A 24,372-nucleotide genomic window follows, 5' to 3' on the forward strand; every position below is an offset into this window, starting at 1 on the left:
AATGTTATACATAAAAAATATACAAAACACTATTAAAAACTTATTAAAAAAAAAAAAAAATTCACTTCATGTTTTATTAATATAAAACATAAAATGAATTCCCGAACTGGCCCAGACGTTAGCTTTTTAATATTATTGCTAGGAGGCCTTAAATTTCGCACGTTCCAAGGTCACGGTCAAATAAGCGAAGCTGACTTCTAAAAAAGCAGAATTAATTTAATTTAAACATAACAGCTTTTGTTTTTAAAATAATTTTGTTAGAAGTAAGGGTCTATCAACATCGCCGAAATAAATTAACAATTTCTAGAACAATTTTTTTTACTTGCCGCCCAGATTGGTTAAACAACGTAGTCAACTAAAACAACCTTTGATATTGGATATCAAATGAAATAATAGTGGAATTCATAGACTTTGTGGGGGCTCCCCCAGGGGATCGTCCACCCGCTGAATTTTCCCTGCAACGTGTATGAATTCCACTGTTAGTATCACTAGTGGCTCTTCTACCGACCCGGATAGTAACTTCTACTAGAAAGAACAGGCAAGAGAGTCAGTAGTTTAATTTTGGTGGTGGATGATTAAGAACCTTTTTAATGAATTAAGTTATCTGTGCTGTGTGCACTTTTTTATACAGGGTTACTGGAAACGTACAGCGATCACTTTAAAGGGTGATAGTGTTCGCGCAAAGGTAACGCTCTCTGTCCCTCTCCTACTCCAACGCATCCAATAAGTACGTCTCTGTCCCGCATCATCCCCGTTATTCCTAAACGCCGCTGAAAAACTAAATTAATAGTCGCACGTAATCAACCGCAACCTATATACGCTTTATGCGCACGCGCCGCGACAATTCATCTGTTTTTATGTTACGCTTTTATACTACCAAAAAACTATGTGATAAAACTTGGCTGTGATTGTGAGTGAAAGAAGATACGAAGCGGTCTCAGTAAGTCCTTTCTATTTTCCTTCCCAAGCAAAGCCGAAACGCGAACATATAGTGATAGAGTTTAACTTTCTCTAATTAATATTCTCTAATCAAACGAGTGTTGTATCTATGACTTCAAACATTAATAACAAGACCAGCCTCGTTAACCATTACCCCTCTGGCAAAGATCAAAAACCAATGATCTAACGCGTTTATAAAAACTGTTGCTATAGAATGGATGTTTCATCGTGTAAAGAGCTCCCTAAAAATGCCGGTTTGTGTAGTTGAATGGCATAAAAAACGGGCAAAAACTTGTAATTTAGTAAAAGACGGAGTAACATTTCATTTGTAAGTATTTCTACCTTAATTTAATCATATTTGTAAAAAAAATTCTCTAAAGAATCAATTCTTTGACAGAACAGCAAAAAATCGATCAAGTAATCGAATATTCTATGTATATATTCTGTGGATGGTCTACGCGAAGTGTTTGTTAGCTGTGTAAAAATTATGCGAGTGTGTATTGCGAGTCAAATTTACAGTTGAGTGTAGTGTATGGACACAGATTCAATTTAATGGTGTCAAATATTTTCAATGTGTGAGTTTAACTCGTCCTCAAAAAACGACAGACTTTTTTGTTGGTGAATTTGGGTGCGAAACAGGTCCATAGTTTAAATAGTCAAAAATCTATGACAACATTCCGATTTATATAGTATATTTCTGTCTTTTCATTCGAATAGAATTCCAGCTTCATTTAAGTCCAGTCAGCTGTCACCAATGGGAAGTTATACACATCCCCAGACAGTTGGAAACTAAACGAACGGCCGCAAAATCGATGTTCACTATAGCGGGACGGTATGTCTTTATGCCGTTGGGATTCGACGAGAGTTGAATTATCGGAATAGACCTTGATGCCTACTTGTTGCTAATAATAATGCGTGGCTGTATCTATGGGTTTTTCATTGAGTGAATCTCTCGAGAATGCGATGCTGAAATGAAACGTGCCTGGTGTACAATATTTTACCTACTGTAACCTCAGGTTATGATTGTTTTTATTAGATGATAAGTTTAACTGATCGCGCCTGATGTATATTTTATACCTAACATTAATACGTAGGTACATTCATTAATAGCCGTGATAGCCCAGTGGATTCGGCCTCTGCTTTCGATGCGGAGGACGCAGGTTCGGATCCGGTCCGAAGCACTTCCCTCCAACTTTTCAGTTACGTGAATTTTATGAAATTATAATAATAATACCATATATATAATACCATATGTCTTACGAAAAAAAAACATCGTGAGGAAACCTGCATACCTGAGAATTTTCCTAACGGCCGACCTAAAAGACCGCCAAATACTCGCATGGGCAAGCCAACCTAAGTCAAAACTCGATCAATAACAATAATCAGATTGAAAATCAACCGCCATAGTTTTTTTTTTCAAAATTTTTATACTATTTTGCATTATACCTATATTGAATTTGTTTACATGGAAAAAATTAAAAAAAAGACAAATAAATAAATGAGAGCAAAAAATCAGATTTAAATTCCATCGCCGTCATAAATTTGTATAACAATTTTCAATCTAAAAACTGAATCTTTTAATCCAGATATTTCTAAATACAATATTTTAATCAATCTTTTGTTCGACGATTTTAATTCCCGCGGCGTTCAGTTAGGTCACAAGTTAGGTTTGAAATGTTGACCTAGTTCGAGGGACATCGATAAAAGAATCTCTTTCTATTGAAAATAGGGGAGCTAGGCTGACTGTAACCGAGTCACTTTTGAAACAGAAATGTTGTTGAGCCGATTGATTGAGCTTTTTTTAGAATCAATGTCATGAACGGCATTTTATATCTGTGTTGTGGAAATTCAACCTTATAGCGATGTGGCAATATGAAACATCACAAATCGCGTCAAATTCTGTTTTCACAAATACCGCGGAAACCATGATTCCTTTTGGGAAAAAAAGTATCTATGTTACTCTGTCTCTTTCTTCTAGTGTCTACGTCCCATTAAAATCGGTTCAGCCGTTCCAGAGATCAGTCCGTATAAACATCTTTTCTCTTGATCTTGTTTCCTTCTCTAATTTTGTAACTTGACTCTCGAATTTGTCGCTATTTAAAAATTACTGTCACACATAAGTATTGTCAAGTTATAAAATCCTAAACTGACCCTTTGTGAGAATTGAACTCAGAACCTCTCTGTTGAGAGCACAGCGCCTTAGGTTTGAACTGCCTCAGGTTTGGTTTGGTAGGCATTATTAGCCGTGGCTAGTTGCCACAAATACGTACCGCTATGCGATTTAGCGTTCCGATACGATGCCGCGTAGAAACCGCCAGTGGTATGGGTGAAATGAACTTGTACCTCGTTAGTTGTACCTAAGTTTGCCCGCTTACATGCCCGCGCTGCATCGTCACTTAACTTCAGGTGAGATCAAGGGCTAACTATATAATCATTTAACACGTTCGCTGTGGCATTATTTTTCTGTACTTTCCCCTGGTGCGGTACGAGGTTTTTTGACCTCGTACTAAAACTTAGTATTTTTAGTACGAGGTCAAAAACCTCGTACCGCACCAGGAGAAAGTACAAAAAAATCAGTGCCGCAGCGAACGTGTTAGTAAAACAAAACAAAAAACATTAAGATTGTAATTTTTTTATTGTATCTTACTTGTGAATGTTGATTATCCTAGTTTATCATAGAACACTAAATTGACACGTAACACACAAAGGAAAGACAGGTACAGGAATTGATATTATATCAAGAAGATATTGACTGTGATTTCCAGATACACCGCATTTTATTAACGCTGGAACGTTGTCAGCTCATGCTCATCATGCATAAAAAGTGGCATTTTATAATAATTAGACTACTGAGGATCTGGACCCTTAACCTGACAACGGTGACGCATGTGTCTGTGAGACCGGAAAATTCAAATAACTTTTGCTTCCGCCATCGATTATTATCGTTGTGATTTCGAGTAGGCCGCATTGCCCTTCTCCCATCGTCCATTTAACCAGCGTAGTCAAAGTGGGCGCAGGCTCTGGAGCTATTGCGCCAACCCGGTCTGTGAGACCGGGCTCACCGTTTACTTAACTAAAATAGTCATAGTAGTATGAATTCTTCTAGAAATCTTTTTGTTAGTAAGATGTCACTTTTTGTTTATTTTATGTAAGTACCTGTAATTAACGAAAAGTTTGAAGCGATCCCAGTAATATATTGATTATTGTGTGATTTAATTATGTTTGAAGCGAAGTTGTTTAATAAAAATAAAAATTAAAATAAACGGGCAAATCAAACAAAGATATTGTTTGATAGTTAAAAAAACTTAAAATAATAAAAATAAATGGCAATATCTAAAACATTCTGAAAATTATTCCTTTGAAAACCCGATACGTGAGACAAATCACGTATCGAGTAAATCAAAGTAAATTAAATTGACTGTTATTGCCACTGTTAGCGGGTTAAAACCCCCTGCCTTCCAAAACCTCCATGTCCAGTCTCCATAATCGACTACCGTACTTACGAATGGGTTGACATACCTTCAGCTCACACAATGTGGCAAGTGTGGCTATCACAATCTCACGTTCTATATCTAAAACATGTCGGAATTATTCTCTTTGAGGATAACAGCAGGATTTGCAGCGGATTATCGTATAACCGCGATACGCCGCGGGGGATGTCACTGTCGATGTATAAACCTTCTGATTAATTTATGGTGTAGCGGGAACCTACTGTAGTTCCGCTGTTGATGATAAATTAGTTAGGCGGTTAATTTACCATGAGTGACTCCAAACAGGAAAGATGATACATGGAAATTATCACTAATCTGTTAGATCAAACTATATGTATGTTCGTATTTAATACATACAAATTAAATTGTAAGTTCGACATCTTTTCGTCCGAAATTCCTCAATGCTGAAGACAAAAGTCTTCGAACAGTGCGTGTTGCCAGTGATGACCTTTGGTTCCGAGACTTGGTCGCTAACTATGGGCCTCATAAGAAGGCTCAGAGTCACACAGCGGGCGATGGAACGAGCTATGTTAGTAGTATCTCTGCGTGATCGAATCAGAAATGAGGATATCCACAGAAGAATCAAACCCGCACTAGTAAGCGCAGTGTTGGTAGACCCCCCACCAGGTGGACTGACGACATCAAGCGAGTCGCAGAGATTCGCTGGTTGCAGGCGGCTCAGTATCTTGATGTTTGGAAGTCCCTACAAAAGGCTTTAAAATTGAAGCGCCTGTCTGCCTTTTAATAAGAGTGTATTAAGTTCAGTTATTTACATAATACGAAACTTTTTTTTACATAATTTAAGAACTGATTTAAGGGGACCTTCATTGGTTGAAACAGTTGTTAAGTCAATTCAAAGAATTTGATGTTTTTCCTATTATATTATGTAAATCCGCTTCTGTCCTCGACAGGATCGTCGCATAACGTCTACGGAACGGAAATAATTTCTTAATTAATCGCTAAAATTTTCTGACAATTTCAATAAGTCAAAGTAAAAATAATAGTTTTTAAAGTCTGTAGTTTTTTTCCACCGTTAAAAGCCAAAAAAGTAAATAACCATTTATTCTTCCTATCATTAAATCTATCAAATGTAATCGGTCCCCATGACGTTTTAGTAACTGCAAATTTAGCATCCCGGTCTCCCCTACTATAATGAACGCTGAGCAAAACTTTGTGCTATACAATATAATATAGCTGGTACTCGTAATATTGTTTACAGTTTCGTGAGCGAATATTGTCGAGCAACTTTATTTTTCGGGAGAGCGGACAGTCCAATCAATGAGCGAGCTGTAGACGGAGTACCGAGTACCTAAATATTGACAAACTTGATATTGGAGTTCGAGTTACAGAGCTTGGATACTTGGGTAGTGTTAGCTATTGAGAAGAGAGACCTTGTTGGACGCTGTTAGTCTATTCATTAATGTAACTACGACCGCGTGAAGTACAGTTTTTTATTGGACTGCTGCAGTATATTTTAAGGTCGCATGTATGTGTAGGTACGTAAGTGTATCAGCCCCATATTCAGCTCACTATTGAGCACGAGTCTCCTCTCAGAATGATAGGGGTTAGTCCACCACGCTGGCCCAATGCGGATTAGCAGACTTCACACACGTAGATAATTAAGAAAAATCTCTGGTATGAGAGAATTTTGGTATGAGAGAAACATACTGCTCGTGTTGTATATACATATTTACACCCGCGTAGTTCCCGTTCCCTTAGGTATACGGGGATAAAATTTAATCTATAGCACCCGGGGATAGTGTTCCCAACAGTGAATGAATTTTTCAAATCGCTCACAGTAGTTTTAGAGAAATCTTTCCTCTTTATAATATTAGTAAAGACAAACAAATAAGCCAGGTCCAGGTCTGGCTGGTGGGAGGCTTCGGCCGTGGCTAGTTACCACCCTACCGACAAAGACGTACCGCCAAGCGATTTAGCGTTCCTGTTCGATGTCGTGTAGAAACCGAATGAGGTGTGGATTGTCATCCTACTCCTAACAAGTTAGCCCGCTTTCATTTTAGATTCCATCATCACTTACATCAGGTGAGATTGTAGTAGTTAGAATAAAAAAAAAAACAAGCAACTGAAATGAAAGTTTCTCAAAAATCATTACAACTTCTGATGTGACCGCATAAACCGAAACGATCAACTGAATCGCACTAACTCCTCAACGTACGAGCACAATCACGTTGAGATATAAAAAAAAATCCCTTTAAATCCACCATTATACGTGCTAAAGGCTCTCGTAACCGCCTCTTCTGCAAACGAGAGCATAATGACGGTGGAACGTCTGAATTACCCTATTAATGGGCAGACACGTGGGTTTTGTGTCTGGTTTCATGTAACTAGGGCCTGTAGCCATGTGACACGTCGAATCTCTTTCTACAAACGCAAACGCTTTGAAAATTAAAAAAAATAATAGTTAATAACATTCACGTGATCTAGTTGTCGATTGGATGTTTTATTCTCATGCATTTTGTTAGTTTTCGAAGCGTTAGCGTTTGTAGACAGATAATCGACGTGCCACATGGCTACAGGCACTAAACACTCCAAGGGCGTAATTTTAAGCCGGTATATACCTACGTATCAAAAAACGGTAGTTGTCTGAGTTGTGTGGAAAATAACTTGTACTTACTACAAACGATCCCTCAAAAGCTGTTGAGAAAAAAACTAGTTTTGCGTGATATGAAAACTCGAAAAATCTATTTACACACTCGTAACCTAAAAAACGCTTGATATCAAGCGGGTTGCAGGAGCCGCTGGATGCTCGAGATCGTTGTGCTTGGAAGAGACCTATGTCCAGCAGTGAACGTGTATCGGCTAATAAGGTAAGATATGGTAAGGTAACCTAAAAAAGCAAATCACTTTTTGTTGAATTTAATAGACCACATAAATCTCTATTTGGTTGAACGCTTTGCTAAGAACAAAGTTAGTTCGAGTAATAATTATTGAATTTCTGTTCCTCTGATTCCCTCATGGCCCCCGAGACTAAAACTGTTAGTGCCTAAAGTAACGGAACTTTATCAATATTTACTTACCAGGTTCGGTTGGACACTGGACAGCGAAGGTGGAATGTAAATTCAGGTTTGAGCAGTTTATTCAGAATATGCGAATATTCAAGCTGTATTTCTTGTACTTTAATGCAAAGATTTTATATTATAGATACGTCACTAGCGCATCGAAACTGAGACAAACAAAGGCGTTTCATTTAGCCACATATTAAACATATAAAGTTATTTAAACAAATAATATCAAAATTTTGTCTACACCGTCCACTTGTGTGTTCAGGAAGTGTAAAAGCTATATAATATACTTATATATAATGTGTAAGCAAATACAAAATTGTGCATGTGTGCGCTCAGTGGAGTAACTAAATTCAGATCACTTTTTGCGATGATTTTGTAGGCACGTAACATATCTATAGTATAAAATATCGTTGATTTGATGTGATGAATAGTAAAGCGCTTTTTGTAGCGTCTCGATCTAGTTCGGGGTAGTACATCGTATTTACTACAGCGACCAAGCAGCTTTACTGTGTCGAACTGAAAGGCTCACCTTGACGGTCTCAAAGCACTGCATTTCAAGCTCTTACCACCATCACCATTGAATATGAAGTACCAAGTGTATGACTTTACGAGCGTGACTGTGTGTTAATCTCTATGCCATCGATAACACTCCCAAACTTATCACAGGTTAGACAAATCAAAGATTAGAATGCGAGTATACTATGGCATAAGATTGGACTTAGAAAATGTCTCTTTACACTTGAATTACGATTTCCGTTCCAAGTTCTACGAATCAGGACTACGGAAGGGCGGCATAAATAGAATCTAGACTTTATGTCATGCGTATGAAAAAAGTCTTTGAATAAATTAGAAAATTACATTAAGTGAATTCACTATATTTTATCTATGACATTGCATGTTCACATTTAGCATTGCTTCTATAATTGAAGTCAAGGTGAACACAATTAAAACAATTTGTCTGTGTGAAAATGTCGATTGTGAAGTTATAATTATTCAGTATTTAAATTCAAGATCAATTTAAATAAAAGGCCACTTTGCGAGCGCCATTTTGCGCCGCTGGATAGCTATTGACGGATTCTTTGGCACGCTTTTAATGTTTAACCGACTTCTTTAATTTGAAGAACGTTTGAACACAAGTTGTGCTGCCAAAAAACTCCAATAATAATAAAGTTCGAGACGAAAGTATTGAATATAATAAACTTTATTGCATTTTGGCAATCTCTAAAATACTAAAATACCGTTTATTTATTGAGTTCCAGTGGACCGACCGAAGGTTGGACGTAACTTTTTTGGTTATAAAGTTAGTGCAAAAGTTAGGGGCCTCTGTTCGGTGCGCGACTAACGCGTGCCAAAGTTGGCTAATTTTCAATTTACGATTTACCTCAGACACTTAGGTAATAGCTATTTCCTAATTGTTGTACACCGAATTGGAAAATTAGGTTTTAAATTCTTTGCATTTTTAACACACAACGCAAAAGAAGGTGGGTTCTAAAAATTTACATAACATATTGTGTATATCTGATGTATTTATGTTGTTCAGGATTTCGATGTGGATTTTATTATAAAAAACTGAGTTGAGAAAATGAGGAACGATGTTCTATGAGGATCGAACAAGTTAATCTGATCAAAAATAGTCATCTTCATTTGAAAATAGTACTATACCCGGTCTCCACAATAATGTACTATCACCATTATCAATATCGGCCGATGGACGCCCACTGCTGGACATAAAGACCTTAGTCCTAACACCATAGTCCTGAGTCGCTTACATCCAGAGGCACCCTGTTACTCCTTTGATGTTTTCAGTTCACTTAGTGGGGGGTCGATCAACATTGCGAATGATGTATGTTCTATCATATTGCATGAATGAAAATTCTGTTGAAGTTTGTAAAGCTTTCATACTTTTCAGCTAATCACTGTAAAATTCATAGATTTATGAGTCGGTATGGTGAAATCATTCTTACTTTACATGGGTAAGTGTAAACCATACCCGTAGAGGACTTTCAAAGTTAAGCCTCGACTACTGTCTCAAGTAAGTGATGATGCACTAAAGAAGATGCAATCTAAGACGGAAGCGGGATAACTATTTAGGCAGAGGAAAATCCACACCCATTTTGATTTCTACACGACATTGTACCGAAACGCTTGGCGGTGGGGTGGTAACTAGCCACAGCCGAAGCCTCCCACCAGCCAAAAGTATGAGCACGGAGTCTTGATAGACTAAACTTACGCTAACGAAGATGCAGACAAAAGCTAGTTAGGCATAAAAATGATCGTAAATCTTCTGGTCATTTTTTTTTTTTTCTCTTAATTTTATTATTCTTCTCTTCAATTATGCAAATTAGTGATAACGTGGTGAGAGGACGCTTGACGCTTGCATGCCGTGCTCTTGAATTAATTCAGACTCCGTTATATTACTGACATAGGTTATTAGTTCAAGAACAAACATTATGCTATATTTATCGACAAGAAACTCAAAGTCACTTAACACAAGTACGATTAAAAACTAACGCTGACGGAGAATAGATAAATAGTTCTTGAACATTATTATTAAAAACTATCACGGACAAAATATTATATTATTAAGAAGTATCTAAGTCAATACATTAATCATCATCATCGTCAATATAAAGCCAGATTCGGTTCACTGATGAGCTCGAGTCTCAGGCCCAATACGGATTGGCAGACTTCACACACGCAGAAAATTAAGAAAATTCTCAGGTATGCAGGTTTCCTCACGCTGTTTTTCGTTCGTTTGAGATACATGATATTTATTTTCCTAAAATGCACACAACTGAAAAGTTGAAGGTACATGCCCCTGAGTGGATTCGAACCCACATTCTCAAGAATCGAAGGCAGAGGGTATATCCACTGTGCTATCACGGTTTTTTCAATACATATAAATAAAATACAAGTGTCTGCCTGTGATTTTAAATTGACTATTTTTTCAAGTGTTTATAATTATTTACACAAATAACAAACAAGCATTTTTAATTTTTTGTCGATTTAGCCGAGCTTATCTTTGGAACCTCATGGCATTTAATGGTACATTTACTATACAGGAAGAAAATTTTTTTAGTGCGGATATTTTTATATTTTGTACATAAACAAAATTTAATGATCACGTATTTTTTCTTTTTTTTTTTAACTCAAAAATAACAAAATTATCGTTAGCTAAAGTTATTTACTTTTGAACAGAATTTTAGGGTCACCCTATTGTGCGTTTATTTTATTTTCGTTTGATACCTAAAGGACGTCACCAGATCACTTTTAAGCTGAATATATCTTGTTTAGTAATAATATGTACATTATTTTGTTATTTTAGAGACATAAATTAAAAAAAAAAATTACATAAAATGTATCGAACTGTTTGTAGATTTATATTCTATTAATGATACAGAACCACGAAAAAAAATATCCGCACTAAAGACCGAATCACCCTGTATATAGAGGAGATTATTAAGCAACATATTGACTATCTTTGTATCTCGAAAAAAAATACATGGTTCACGCGGGGTTCGTGAAAAACGGAATTTCACGCGCACAAAGTAGCGGACGTCCACTAGTCTTATTATATGAAGTAAAGCTTAGCTAGCTTTCCACCGCCTGTACGCTTTAATATTTTAACTACGAAACTAATTCTAATGCTGTTTTCATCATAAACCATCATAGATATATGAGGACAGTCTAAACACACAGTTTAACATTATTTTCCACTCGGACTAAGTGAGCATCTACAAGCAAATCATAAAAAGAGAATACATAATTAAGTTATTCCTATTTCACAAAGCGAAACTTACTTACAGCATTATTAATAGTGCTAAGAAAATTATTATTAAAGTAAAAACAGGCCAGCTCCTTTAATTTTGTGTTTAAACATTTCGTTCTATATAAAAGTATACACGCTTCCTTTGTGCCAGTTAATTAAGTTTCCAGATTACAATCCGGGATTACATTAAACCGGTGCAAGTCTTCATAACGCGTAAACGAATTTAATGAGCATTATCTCGGAATTTATAGGCTGCAGTAACGCCGCGCTGTGTTTAGCGATAAAGGTGGTTGTTACACTATAAAAATAACGTAAACCTACGATTTAAACACTGCAAAATTAATAAATTATATTGAATATAACTATCAAAAGTTCTAATCCATAATCAAGTAAAATTTGTGAGTTTGTTTGGAATAATTTCTTGATCTACTAAAGCGATTATAAAAAAGTAGAAAGTTGTATCTCCACCGAGTAACATACGTTATATCTATGGTCAACAGCGTCGAAGTCCAAGCAAACCGATTCCCATCGGGTTACCTTCACAAAAAATTCATTGTTGTAATTATTGTTTGTAATTAGTAGGTATTTCTTATATATCTATTGTGTATGAATATATAAAAACCGATTTTTTTTTAACACGGTGAATGAATTTCCTTTTCTTTGGGACGGCTTACCTTCATCTAAACTCCATCCTTCGCCAATGATGGTCAAACATAGGTTTGTATTGAATCTTTAGGGTAGGCAGTGTTTTTTGCATCTATGAAGTGCACTGCTTACAGGAAAAGGAAACTTGGCCTACAATTAAAACAAGTTAGCCCTTGACTATAATCTCACTTGATGGTAAGTGATGATACAGTCTAAGATGGAAGCAGCCTAACTTGTTAGGAGGAGGATGAAAATCAACACCCCTTTCGGTTTCTACACGTCATCGTACCGAAGCGCTAACGGTAGAGTGGTAACGAAGCCTCCCACCATCCAGATTTGGACCTATTTAGAAAATCTCAATCTGCCTAGCCGGGGATCGAACTCAGGACCTCCATTTTGTAAATCCACCGCGCATACCACTGCGCCACGGAGGCCGTCAAAATAGCTGATGAAGATGACGATGATTACAGAACGGGAATGGAAAAATGAAAAGTAACTTAAACATTAGCTCGAGTAAATCCAAGCCAATTCTTCCTACACAAACAATCGGAGAGTTTGTCAAGTATATAGGAGAGATATAAGAATTGGTGCAAATAGAAATCTTCCAACCTTATTCTTCACAATACTCGGTGTTGGTTCAAGTTTTGTGAAAAGTTACTCCAATAAAACTTTGTCAATGTTTACGCTTTAGTGTCACATGATACCCGCTCATTGATTGGACCCGTTCGTCTGAAAAATAAAGTTCGCCGGCAATCTTTGCTCACCAAACAATAAACAATATTCATATCAAAAAGATACCTTTCATACCTTTTCGTAGTACTTTACACTACCATAATTTTTTTTTCCGGTGCGATTCTTTGGGACCCCAACGTCCAGCTCTTCGAACTATGTGCCACGCCCATTGCCACTTCAGCTTGGCAACTCGTTGAGCTATGTGACTTTGGTTCTTTTGCGGATCTTCTCATTTCTGATTCGATCACGCAGAGATACTCGTAACATAGCTCGTTCCATCGCCCGCTGTGTGACTCTGAGCCTTCTTATGAAGCCCATAGGTAGCGACCAAAATAGGGTATATTAGTCACTGGAAAGCACACCAGAGAACTATACATCCGAGATCCTTACCCAGATTTGAGGAGTCAGAAGCGTCGCTGTAGCCAAAATCGGCTGTGAGGCATCATCATCAGGTAGTGACCAAATCTCGGAAGTCGGAACCATAGGACATCACTGGCAACACGCACTGTTCGAAGACTTTTGTCTTCAGGCACTGAGGAATTTTGGACGGATTTTTTTAATTTATATTAGTAATATTAGTTAGCATGTTATTTTTATGGATCCCTGAAAGGCTAAATGCCTCCTTCATTTTCTTCCACAATAGCCCATATCATCAGCCTATCCTCTGATTGGTCTTCCAACATTTGTTTTTCCTAATGGATTTTTTCCATCGCGTGGTTTCAATAAGTAATCCATCTTTTGTCCACTTCCATTTAAGTGTGTAACTAAAAATTCTAAACTTCATAGTTACTCACTTATTAAAAAGGCAATTTCCATACGAGCTAACTACATTACCCCCTTTTGTTTGTTGAAGATGGGGTTATAACAGCTTTCGCTAGAACGGGTATAATGTGGGGGATGTCAGGCAACTGTTTACTGGCTCAACGTGATTATGTTTGAACTAGTCGTTTAGAAAACGGGGACAAGCAGATTTCATTGATATACGCAGAGCAAGCTTGTTTAATGAAAAAAATATATTGACAATATAAAAAAGAGATGAACAATATTAGTCGTTAAATAAATTAAATGATGTGAGAAAAATGTTTTTAAATAATAACTTAAATATTAATTAACTTTCCAATTCTAAGTATAGCCTCACACAGTAAATAATATTGCCAACAATAATCAATATCAATCATATCAGACAATAAAACCGTGAAGTAGATATTTGAACGGTTGACTGTTTAATATCTTGTACGAGTATAAAGTAATTTTTTCGTCCACAATTTGACGTTTACGCCTTGTTTGCACCAGATAACAAATGTAATTTTAGTTTGTCATACTCGTTTCTACAAATTAAAATAGATTGATAAAATATAGATTAACACAAGCAAAGCCGCGTACAAAAGTCATTATGCAAATATTTCATAGGGATACTATTTCGTTGATTTTCCACAATTTTGCATTCAATTACCCTCAATAGAAATACTTTTTAAACCCTAGCTCTCATTCAGTATCCACTTTTGTACAAACGTAGGAGTAAATGAGTTCGAAATGGCATGAAAATCAAATATTGATTCGTTATCCAGTCGAGCGTTAAGCTAAATCCTTGAGGTGTTCAGTTTTATGTTATTAGTAATGTCTGTGTTGGAGATCAAAGAACACATTGGATTTGATCGGGGCATTGCCTTCGACAGCTATCCGATTAGGAGTTTTGGTAATTACAAATCTTTTTTTTACTGGCTACACATTCTTGAAAGAAGGAAAAAAGGATTCATATTACTATGATTCTGCTTATATAGTTTAGTTTAGTTAAGTGTATTATTTAAATTATATTAGATAAATCAAAAAACTTTATAATTCACCACGATTTTTTATAAATTAGAAACATTTAGTTCTAAGCCAAAAATTACAAGCAAATTTTTAGGGTTTGTCTTTAAAATATTGTAAATTTTGTGAGGTTGTCTGTAATCTTTGGATCAACTGTACTAACGCGGTTTTGAAAATTCTTTAACCAATAAAATGCCACGCTATTTGTGAGTATCATAATCTATATTTTATCACCATATTCCCACCGAAATACAAGGGTGAAACCACGTGGCATCTGCTAGTAAGAAATAAGAGCAATGTGAATGAAAAATGAAAATATGCACTTAACAATCGATGTATTTTTGAGTACGAAAGCAGAGTTCATTCTTTCAAGTTCAGCTAACGCTTCCCTTAATTCCCGGAGTTCGAATTTATGTTCCATCTTTGCTGTCCAATTTAGTTGGATAAGTAAATATTGATAAAGTTTCCCGTTTCAGTTAGATATAGTTTCAGCCTCGTCGGCTGCGAGGGAGTCCGGCGGACATAAATTCGATAATTATTCGAACAAAGTTCGTTCAAAGCAGATCCTTTCCCCTAATTGGGATTCATGAGGTAATTAACTCAATTAACTTGTTCGAGATTTTCTGTTGAATACTTATATTACACTATCGCATTCCACTTGATTATCTGATACTTAAACTAATTTTTATATGTCAAGAGCATGAATACGATTGCTGCTATACTTAATGTTAAGTGATTATGCAGTCTTAATTTTACACGCGAACGTGGTGAAGTACATTGATAACTATTTATACAGAGTGTTGGGGGTATTATCCATGATTTTGAGGTTATATATATTCTTTATCGAACATTCATTTAAAATGTTCAAAGAACATGTTTTAAAGTTAGTATTTTCTGAGTAAATAATGTTTAATAGAATGACTAATATCACGTGTCTCAAACTGTGCAGGAAAACATCTTGAGGAAACCTGCATACCTGAGAATTTTTTTAATTCTCTGCGTGTGTGAAGTCTGCCAATCCGCATTGGGCCAGCGTGGTGGACTATCGAGCGCAGCAGTGAGCCGAATATGGGTTGAGAATGATGATGATGATGAAATAATGTTTCTTTTGTAAATAGATTTTAAAATGTGTCCCTTGTACGCATCCTTATATTTTAACGTAGCCAAACTTTAAAATTTTAAAATGCAAGGATAAGGATAAAAGCGTGTGTTATATGGATAGTCGGAATTATTTGAATTAATAGAAGGAAGGAAACATAAAAGTGTTTATTTTTTAGTAAAAAAAAATTTTACTTATGCAGTTTGGCTCCTATAAGTGAAGTCGTCAACACTTGAGAGTTATGGGAAATACTCCCTAGCATCCTGTATACTGCTGACGTAGCCAAACACCACAATATACTGAGAGACAAAATTTCGCTGAAGTGACTAAAATCCTCTGCAGCTAGACGGTAGATAGATAAAGCACACTTGCGTCTGACACTGGAGCCTGAATTTTAAGGAGTCTATTACGCTCTCGTATTTTACAATTTTAGTACCTAGACTTTAGTAGGTTTTATTTTATAGCGGCATTTGAACAAAATTTAGAGATAGAATTTGGGATTTTTTTTTCGAAGACCAATTATTATCATAATATATTCTAATAATATAAAATTCAAACTACCACTTTGGTCCAGGGTTTGAGTCCCGCGAAATATTGAGCTTTTCTTTCTTCTAAGAAATTTTGAGTATACATTCATAGCTAGCCCAGATATGACCTCTACCTTTGATTCCGGAGGGTTCGAATCCGGTCCGAGGCATGACAAAATCTCACATACACAACAAATTGTAACATAGAAGACCAAATGCAATGGGTTTGGGTTAAGAATAGATCATAGATAAGTAATACGCATCATACCGGACTGTTCTTCTTTTTTTCTACTTTCATATGATTTTGTAGCGTTCTTTTTTCTGAAATTGCGCAGTATTTTGGCCACTATTCTACATTCCACTTTTTGTATAATAATAACTATGTATATATTTTGTTGTTTTATTGTATTCTTTTTAACACTACACAGCGCAAGTGGCAGAAATAACTTGGTTCACCAGCCACGTGCATACTCTTTGACGGTTTTTAGGGTCATAAAAAAAAAACATGTATTTACACACATTAAATTCCATATGCGTAGGAAAACAGTAAACGATCAAAATAATATAAAACGCCAATAGTCTGTCGTCGTCGTAGAATATGTATAAAGTGTCCCATTTTCAAGGCTCACGGTGTAATAAAAAATTTACGTGAACCGGCAATTTTGTCGCACAAGATTTTTTATATAACATTCTCGTGCCCGCTGATCTTGTAGTAAAGTCCTTTTCAACCTTTGAAATGACGAATTTAAGCCAAAAGTATTTTTATATGTTAACTTTGAAGTTCATTTTAAACTTCGTAACTAACTGTACCTAATGAATGTTCTCGTAAAACTGTTTTCTTTGACGTATAATTCGATGGAGCTGCAAAATCAAAAAAAGATGACGTCATGCGTCGTTCCCTCGCTCTAGGGTTGCCACCTTTTTTTTTTGCAAAAAAAAAAAGTATATTCTGGTCTATGAAGATTATTAAACAGTATTTTAGAAAAACGAACATTTTCTTTTGAAAAATGCAACCATTCCATCAGTATTTTCTAATGACGTTGTCACTTTCAACTATTGTCAGTAAACCGACTTTACAGACAACCGATTTTTTTTTATTGTGCCCGTTCAGAAAAGAAAAGGGAAGAAGAGAAGATCTTCTTCCTTTTTCTTTTTTTTTTCTTTTTATTGTATTTAATGAATTAAAATTTTACGCATACTTGACTTGAGGAATAAGCGTTACGAAAAGTGCGATCGGGTAAACGGACTTTGAGAGGGAGAGATTTACTTCAGTCGTTTAAAGTATACTCGCGCGTTTTTTTATTATAGAAGATTGATTAAAAACATAGACAGCCCCCTTTTGGAAGAAATGATTTAGGCTAATGAGAATTAATGTGCTTCTTGTTAACTAGCCGACGTCTGGAGGTTTACCCACGTAGTTCCTGTTCCCGTGAGAATACTGGGATAAAAAGATTATAGCATATAACACTCACAAATAAAATACCCCACGGCACTACAAACTTTAAATCTTTATAATAATAGTATTTAGTATTTTAATTTTGTAGTTATTTACCAATGTAGCTACGATTTTGATTCAGTTTTAGTTAAATGCCAAAGGAAACTAATTCAGATTTTAATTGAAGTTTTAGTGTACAAATGAATTGGCATTCCTACAGCGAACAGAACAATAAGCCGTGACGTTCGCTTCCCGCTATGAACTTCGATATTTCATTCCCACAGTGTTGCGGTATTCAAAATGTCAAGTGCATTTGAACAAAAAAGCGACAGAATTCAATTCGGATTTAAGGCTACGCCACATTGCTAACGTTTCCTTACCAATACAGAATGATTTTTGAAAGCTCAGCTCAAATTCAGTTGTTGAAAAGTTACTCTTTTTTAGTTATATAAGTAAAAATTGTCAAAGGTACGTATATAATATCATCTATACCAGAATTTTTCAAACGTTCAACTCCACGAACCCCTGTTAAATTTCCAAGTGACAGCGAACCCATTACTAATGAGTTAGTAAGGGGTTTGCTTAAACCCCCTTAGTTCCCCCAAATCGAAAGGAACTACTGGTCCGATTTAAAAAAATATTTTAATGTCCAATAGTCCATTTATCGAGGAAGGCTATAAGCTATATATTATCCCCGTATTCTTACGGGATCGGGAGTCACGAGGGTAAAACCACGCGGTATCAGCTAGTTGTACAATGTTCAAGATTGTCGCCTGTACAAAATGGAGGACTATGAAAAATATGCAGATCTAATTTGGCTGCTATCACAACGGCGGATTACCATATTTAACAATCCCCTCAATATGGGTATCAAATATAAAAGTTTGACGAGTAGGATACTTTTCTGTACACCTTGAAATATTTTAGCTTACATACCTGTAGTAGAAACACAAAACTTTCTTTTAGTAAATTATCTACATCATTAATTTTTATATTCTCTCATTTATTTATTTCACCTTTTTTAAAAAAATTTAGCAATGTTATACATACAAAATATAAAAACACTATTAAATACTTATAAAAAAAAATTAACCCTCCCGCAGCGGGAAATTTCGAGTGCCCAAGCAACCGGCGATGAGTGAGGAACCTCCTCACAATACGCACCGTCTCAAGAATCACTGCCTTCTGTATCCGACTCTTAATCCAACATTTCAGCGAAAGCTTCTTAAAGTGTTGGTCGAAGCTTTTCGCTATAAGGCCATTGACTGTAACAACTATCGGAATAATAATAGTTGACTCAACATTCAACATGGAGGAGATCTCGTGAGCAAGGTCCGAGTATTTTGATACTTTTTCCTTTTCAGCTTTAACCAGATTATCTACATCATTAATATTTTTATGTTACATAGTTGTGGACAGTTTTCTTAATCTCATGTAAAAAACCCTATCCTCTTCCACCCGCTCTATGCTACAACCCTTACATTAAATACGAATCGCGACAACAGAACAATGAAATAAAAGTTATGAAGCTGTTCGTTAGCGCATGTGAATATTATTTAGATAAAAGAAGTTCTGACGTAAGTTCTGCATTCAATACGGAATGCATGTCATTGAAACATGCTATATTATTGTCTCCACTCCCCTTCCATTGATAGATTTTGCTACAACAGCACTGTTAACGACGCTATTCTTACCTATGCTCTATTTTACTAACATTTGCAACAAAAGGAATCCATGTTAGAGATTTGAATAGGAATTTAAAAATACATCTGGTCCAGGTATTTATTATATACACCGCCTTTTTGCCTCAGTGTTAGCCTATGTGACTTTGGAGCTTGAGGTCTCTCGAGGTAGTGGGTTCTAGTCCTCGGTCGAGGCACAAAATATTGAGCTCAGAGTTAGGAGGGTCGAAGCTTTCCAACTGAACAACTTTAGAAAATGGACAACAAAATGTTTAACCCTTTAGCTATAACAGCATTAGCCTATTTAATCAAATTCACAAAGGAGGTCTTATTTCATGACGTATGTTTCTTACCTCGTATTTTTTTTAAATGATTAATATTCTTGTTCTCCTCCAACTAGTCTGTGTTAGGAGTAGGTAAGTCAATACTTCAGTGGGCGGGTATTGAATCACGAGCTCTGTGTGATGATTCCGCCTCTTTACCATGGACCTATTGTTGCCTTTTTTGTAAAGGTCTTTGCTTTCTATAGGAGGAAAAGATTTGGAACATAGATCCACCACATAGCTCCAATACAAAATGAAAGTAAACTTGTTAATAAATTACAGATGTAATTTAAATCAGTCTCTCTTGATTAGATATTAAAAAGCTGCAATAGATTTCGATATTTATAATAGTTAAATTACTTCACAAACATCAACATACTAATAGTAAGAACTAGTAACAAACCTAAAATTTCACCTAAAGTTTATTTGCCACAGTTTCCGGAATCTCCAATTTTATTTAAAGCCTTCCCAAATGTGTAATGTCACATACGTGTTCATTATGACGTTGTTCAGTTCATAACACACGTAACAGGCGACCGCATTATGTGGCTGGCTCAGATTAGCGGTGTCCCTAAATCTTGGGGCTTAGCGCGATATGCTTGGCGCGGGGTGTTTATTGCCCCGATAGCATGCGGGGGTTAAAAAACATACACATTGGGTAGAAAACGCAGGAAGTATTTTCATGTTTATATTGGCTTCATTTTGAATACTTACCTAATATTATAAAAAAAAAACTTAGACAATGATTTTTATTGTTTTTAAATAGTCATGCAAACTAATAGAGAATATTACATATTCGTAACTGCCTATGAAAATATTTATAAATCCTATGCTAAGTGTTATTGAAGTGCAAAGTTATAATAATATCGTAATTTAGGAGACTGGGTCAGATTAACGGTGTCCCTAATTCTTGGTACTTTATATAGCGCGATATGCTTGGCGCGTGGTGTTTATTGCCCCGATAGCATACGGGGGTTAAAAAACACACACATTGGGTTAAAAACGCAGGAAGTATTTTTATGTTTGGCTTCATTTTGAGTAATATTCAATCTAGAGAATATTACATATTCGTAACTGCCTATGAACATATTTATTACCTATGCTAAGTATTATTGAAGTTCATGGTTTTTTTTGTCGTCATTTAGGAGACTGGGTTAGATTAACGGTGTCACTAAATCTTGGTACTTTATAAAGCGCGATATGCTTGGTGCGGTGTGTTTATTGCCCCGATAGCATGCGGGGGATAAAAACATACACATTGGGTAAGAGACGCGGGCCGGTATTTTCATGATTTCAGAAATATTGGCTTTGTTTTGAATAAAGCTATTTAAGAAACCAACTTCTTTTGAATTGTTTGTCTGATGAGGAAATATAGAGCTCAGACCCAAAAGACAGCTTTTTTATAAGATATTGGAGTAATTTTAGTCAGGTAAACTTTCAACATGGAAGAAATTACCAAACAAATTTTTCTTTTACTTCTTCTCAACCCACTCTTATAAAGCAGTGTATATTACAGATTACTCACTAGAATTATTCAAGTTAACGTCCGAATTGACAGACCAAACTTTTTTGACCAAAGTTGGGATAGGTTAAGTTTGCGGTAGCTTAGGAAACAGTCGTCAATTCCGTTCGTGGCCCAGTCATCAGGTGACGAGTCGGAACACCGTGGGGCTTTAGTCGGTTGAAGTCCGACATAACCTTCTTGCCTCCCCGTGGCGGGAAGGTATCCATGACGATTTCCCCACGTTAAAAAAAAAAATAAGCTTGCGCGGAATGACAATCATTAATTGTGTGAAAGCAGATTTATTCCTTGCCCGGAGACTAAAATTTGAAATTTCAACTCAATCGGTGTGTTATAACTGTTGTAAAATTCAGTTGCAATATAAATAAAAGCTTGCAAAGAAGCACACCATTCAAAAATAGTCACATCAAAATACGAGAAGATTATCCAAGAAAGGTTTAGCAGTCGTGTTTATTGTATTTATTTCCTTTTATACATCAATGCACTAAAGCGAAATAATCTAGCGATTTTCCACGCAATAAAGTTTTGATTTTATCGTTTCGAACGTTCGCTATACAACTCCAGCTCGACACCCGCTTAAAGTGGATAGTCACTTACAAGAGAGTAAAGCTAAAGGTATTTGCGCTCCAGGCTTCCTTTTCAAAGTGAGCCGAGGCTTATTCCAGAGATGGCTGTGAAAAGATGAATGTGGTACTCGCGCTCCTTTTATCCGTTGTAATAGAAAGTTAGTCTGGTCTATCGTTTAAAAGTTTGCATTTTTAAATATCATGCCGTATTAGCGTATGAATTTTATTCACGTCATTAGGTACTGTTTTGTTCGTTAAGTTTGTATACCTATCAGCGGCGAAGAGTCCATACAGGCCGATTTCCGCCAGGTTACCATTTAAAAACCATACATATTCATTATCCACACAGGAAATAAAACTATAAGAAATTGTAATTGTTATCAATTGTAAATTATAATACTGTATGACTTTTTCAAAAGAGCAACTGTTGAGTTTCTTGCCGGTATCTTCTCAGCAGAACCTGCCTTCCGAACCGGTGGTAGAATCTTTACAAATAGTCAACTGACGTGTCAAAAGTGCTTGTAAACTGAGCCTACTTGAAATAAATGATTTTTGATTTGATTTGATTTGATCCAAGTACTAATATAGATATATGAGTAACCGGAGTTTATATAAAGCGGTATGAATATCCTTTTCTTTGGAACGGCTTACCTTTGTCAAAATTCCATCCTTCGCCACTGATACCTATAGTACATTACTGTAGTGGCCGGCAAGAGAGGCATTGGTGGACGAAGGTGTGAATGTGGGCCGAGGCGTGGCCGAGGCACACATATTTAAGTCCTAAGTTGCGGACAAGGCTTGTATAATACTTTTCTCTTATTCTTCTTTTTTATATTTTTTACAAGTTAGTCCTTGACTACAATATCACGTGATTGTAAGTAATGATGCAGTCTAAGATGGAAGCGGGCTAACTTGTTAAGAGGAGGATGAAAATCCACAACACTTTCGGTTTCTACACGGCATCGTACCGGAACGCTAAATCGCTTGGCGGTACGTCTTTGCCGGTAGGGTGGTAATTAGACACGGCCGAAGCCTCCCACCAGCCAGACCTGGACAAATTAAGAAAATCTCAATCTGCCTAGCCGGGGATCGAACTCAGGACCTCCGTTTTGTAAATCCACCGCGCATACCACTGCGCTACGGAGGCCATCAATAAGTATTCAGAATTTTTAATGTTATGTACAATTCTTAAAATTGTATTTAAAACCAATGATGAAGTTGACGAACAACTAATAACAATAGTTTTTTACTCGCCAAAGTATTTTTTTTTTCACTTAACAGCTTTCTATGTGCAAGCCAGTTCGAAATTTAAATTAAAGCTTTGAGAAGTTACCTCTTTGGTCGCCATGCTGCGGAGTAGAAGATCATTCCATTTTTAAATTACAAGACAGATATGATTTTACACAGTAATTTATTTGGGAGCTAAACACGACATATATGGATTATCATACAACTATTGCCCAGACCAGTACAGCAAGATCGATTTATCTCGAAGAGTGTTTTCAAAATAATACTCAAATTCCCAAGCATGTTTGAGAAATAACTATATTACCTACCTGGCACCGTAAAGACGGAATTATATTAGTCTGACGTGTCGTATCGTGACGCATCAGACCAGAATCGGTATCATTGGTAGTAATAAAGATATTTTCTTTCTTAGTACTCGCCTGTCGGTTAAAGATAATTAGAAGAACAAGCCACTATCTGACCATTCATACGTGTAGCAACGAACACTATATCTCCCGGCATGGCAAGCGTAGCTCATTGGCATGCGATAGTGCATCTACTGAGGAGAATTTATGATCTCCGCGCATCTGCCGCATGCTATAAATTATGTATACCGACTCTCTCTCACAGAAGCCCAAAATCATAATATGAAGTCATGCAATACCGTTATGTTGCACATGACATTTTTATCCGTATTTTCTTTTGATGTTGACAACATAAGCCAGTCGCTCCGCTCTCCATATGTTGGCTATGGCAAGCAATACATGCATAAAAGTAATGCCCATCTTTTAATCGAAAAGATTGTGTACGCTTGTATCTTTAAACCAAAGTGGTTTTTTTTTATTATTTACTAATTACCCCTTGACTACAATCTCACCTGATGGTAAGTGATGATGGAGTCTAAGATGGAAGCGGGCTAATTTGTTAGGAGAAGGATGAAAACCACACCCCTTTTGGTTCCTACACGGCATCTTACCGGAACGCTAAATCGCTTGGCGGTACGTCTTTGTCGGTAGGGTGGTAACTAACCGTGGCCGAAGCCTCCCACCAGCCAGACCTGGACCAATTAAGAAGATCTCAATCGGACCAGCCGGGGATCGAACCCAGGACCTCCGTTTTGTAAATCCATCGCGCATACCACTGCGCCACGGAGGCCGTCAAAAAGTGGCACTTGGCCACTATTATTTATTTATACTTTATTTGTATACCACAACATTAGAAAAAACAAATAACAAGAAAGAAAAAGTATAGCACAGAAGTAGGATACAAAAAGGCGGCCTTATCGCTACGTAGCGAATATCACTATCTCACCTGATGGTAAGTATAGATGTGGTCTAAGGTGGAACGCGATTGCCAATTTATTAATACTTCCATTGTTCATATAATTCATACCGGAGGTGATAATTCGATTTTCAGCACGAAGCTATGTAGGAGATTGGTCAATGCTCATGCCTGGCCTTGGCGGTAGCGGTAGGCTGAGCCGTGATTAGTTACTAGGAGCTAATACAGAAGTATATGAAGAAATGATTTTAAACTTATTTCGTGGTTGTTCATTATGAATGTTATTTAAATGGGTACGT

The 24,372-nt window shown here is 36.4% G+C and overlaps 1 long non-coding RNA gene across 1 annotated transcript in view; it reads left to right on the forward strand.

Annotated features, from left to right (window-relative positions):
* Positions 1-805: 805 nt before the first annotated feature.
* The window catches only part of LOC128198181 (uncharacterized), a 69,374-nt gene continuing 45,807 nt past the window's right edge, over positions 806-24,372 (forward strand). The window contains exon 1 of the long non-coding RNA XR_008250917.1: positions 806-940. This is a non-coding gene — a long non-coding RNA (uncharacterized LOC128198181). The remainder of the gene's footprint in view (positions 941-24,372) is intronic.

Source organism: Bicyclus anynana, chromosome 6 (genome assembly GCF_947172395.1).
Source record: "Bicyclus anynana chromosome 6, ilBicAnyn1.1, whole genome shotgun sequence".
NCBI lineage: Eukaryota > Metazoa > Arthropoda > Insecta > Lepidoptera > Nymphalidae > Bicyclus > Bicyclus anynana.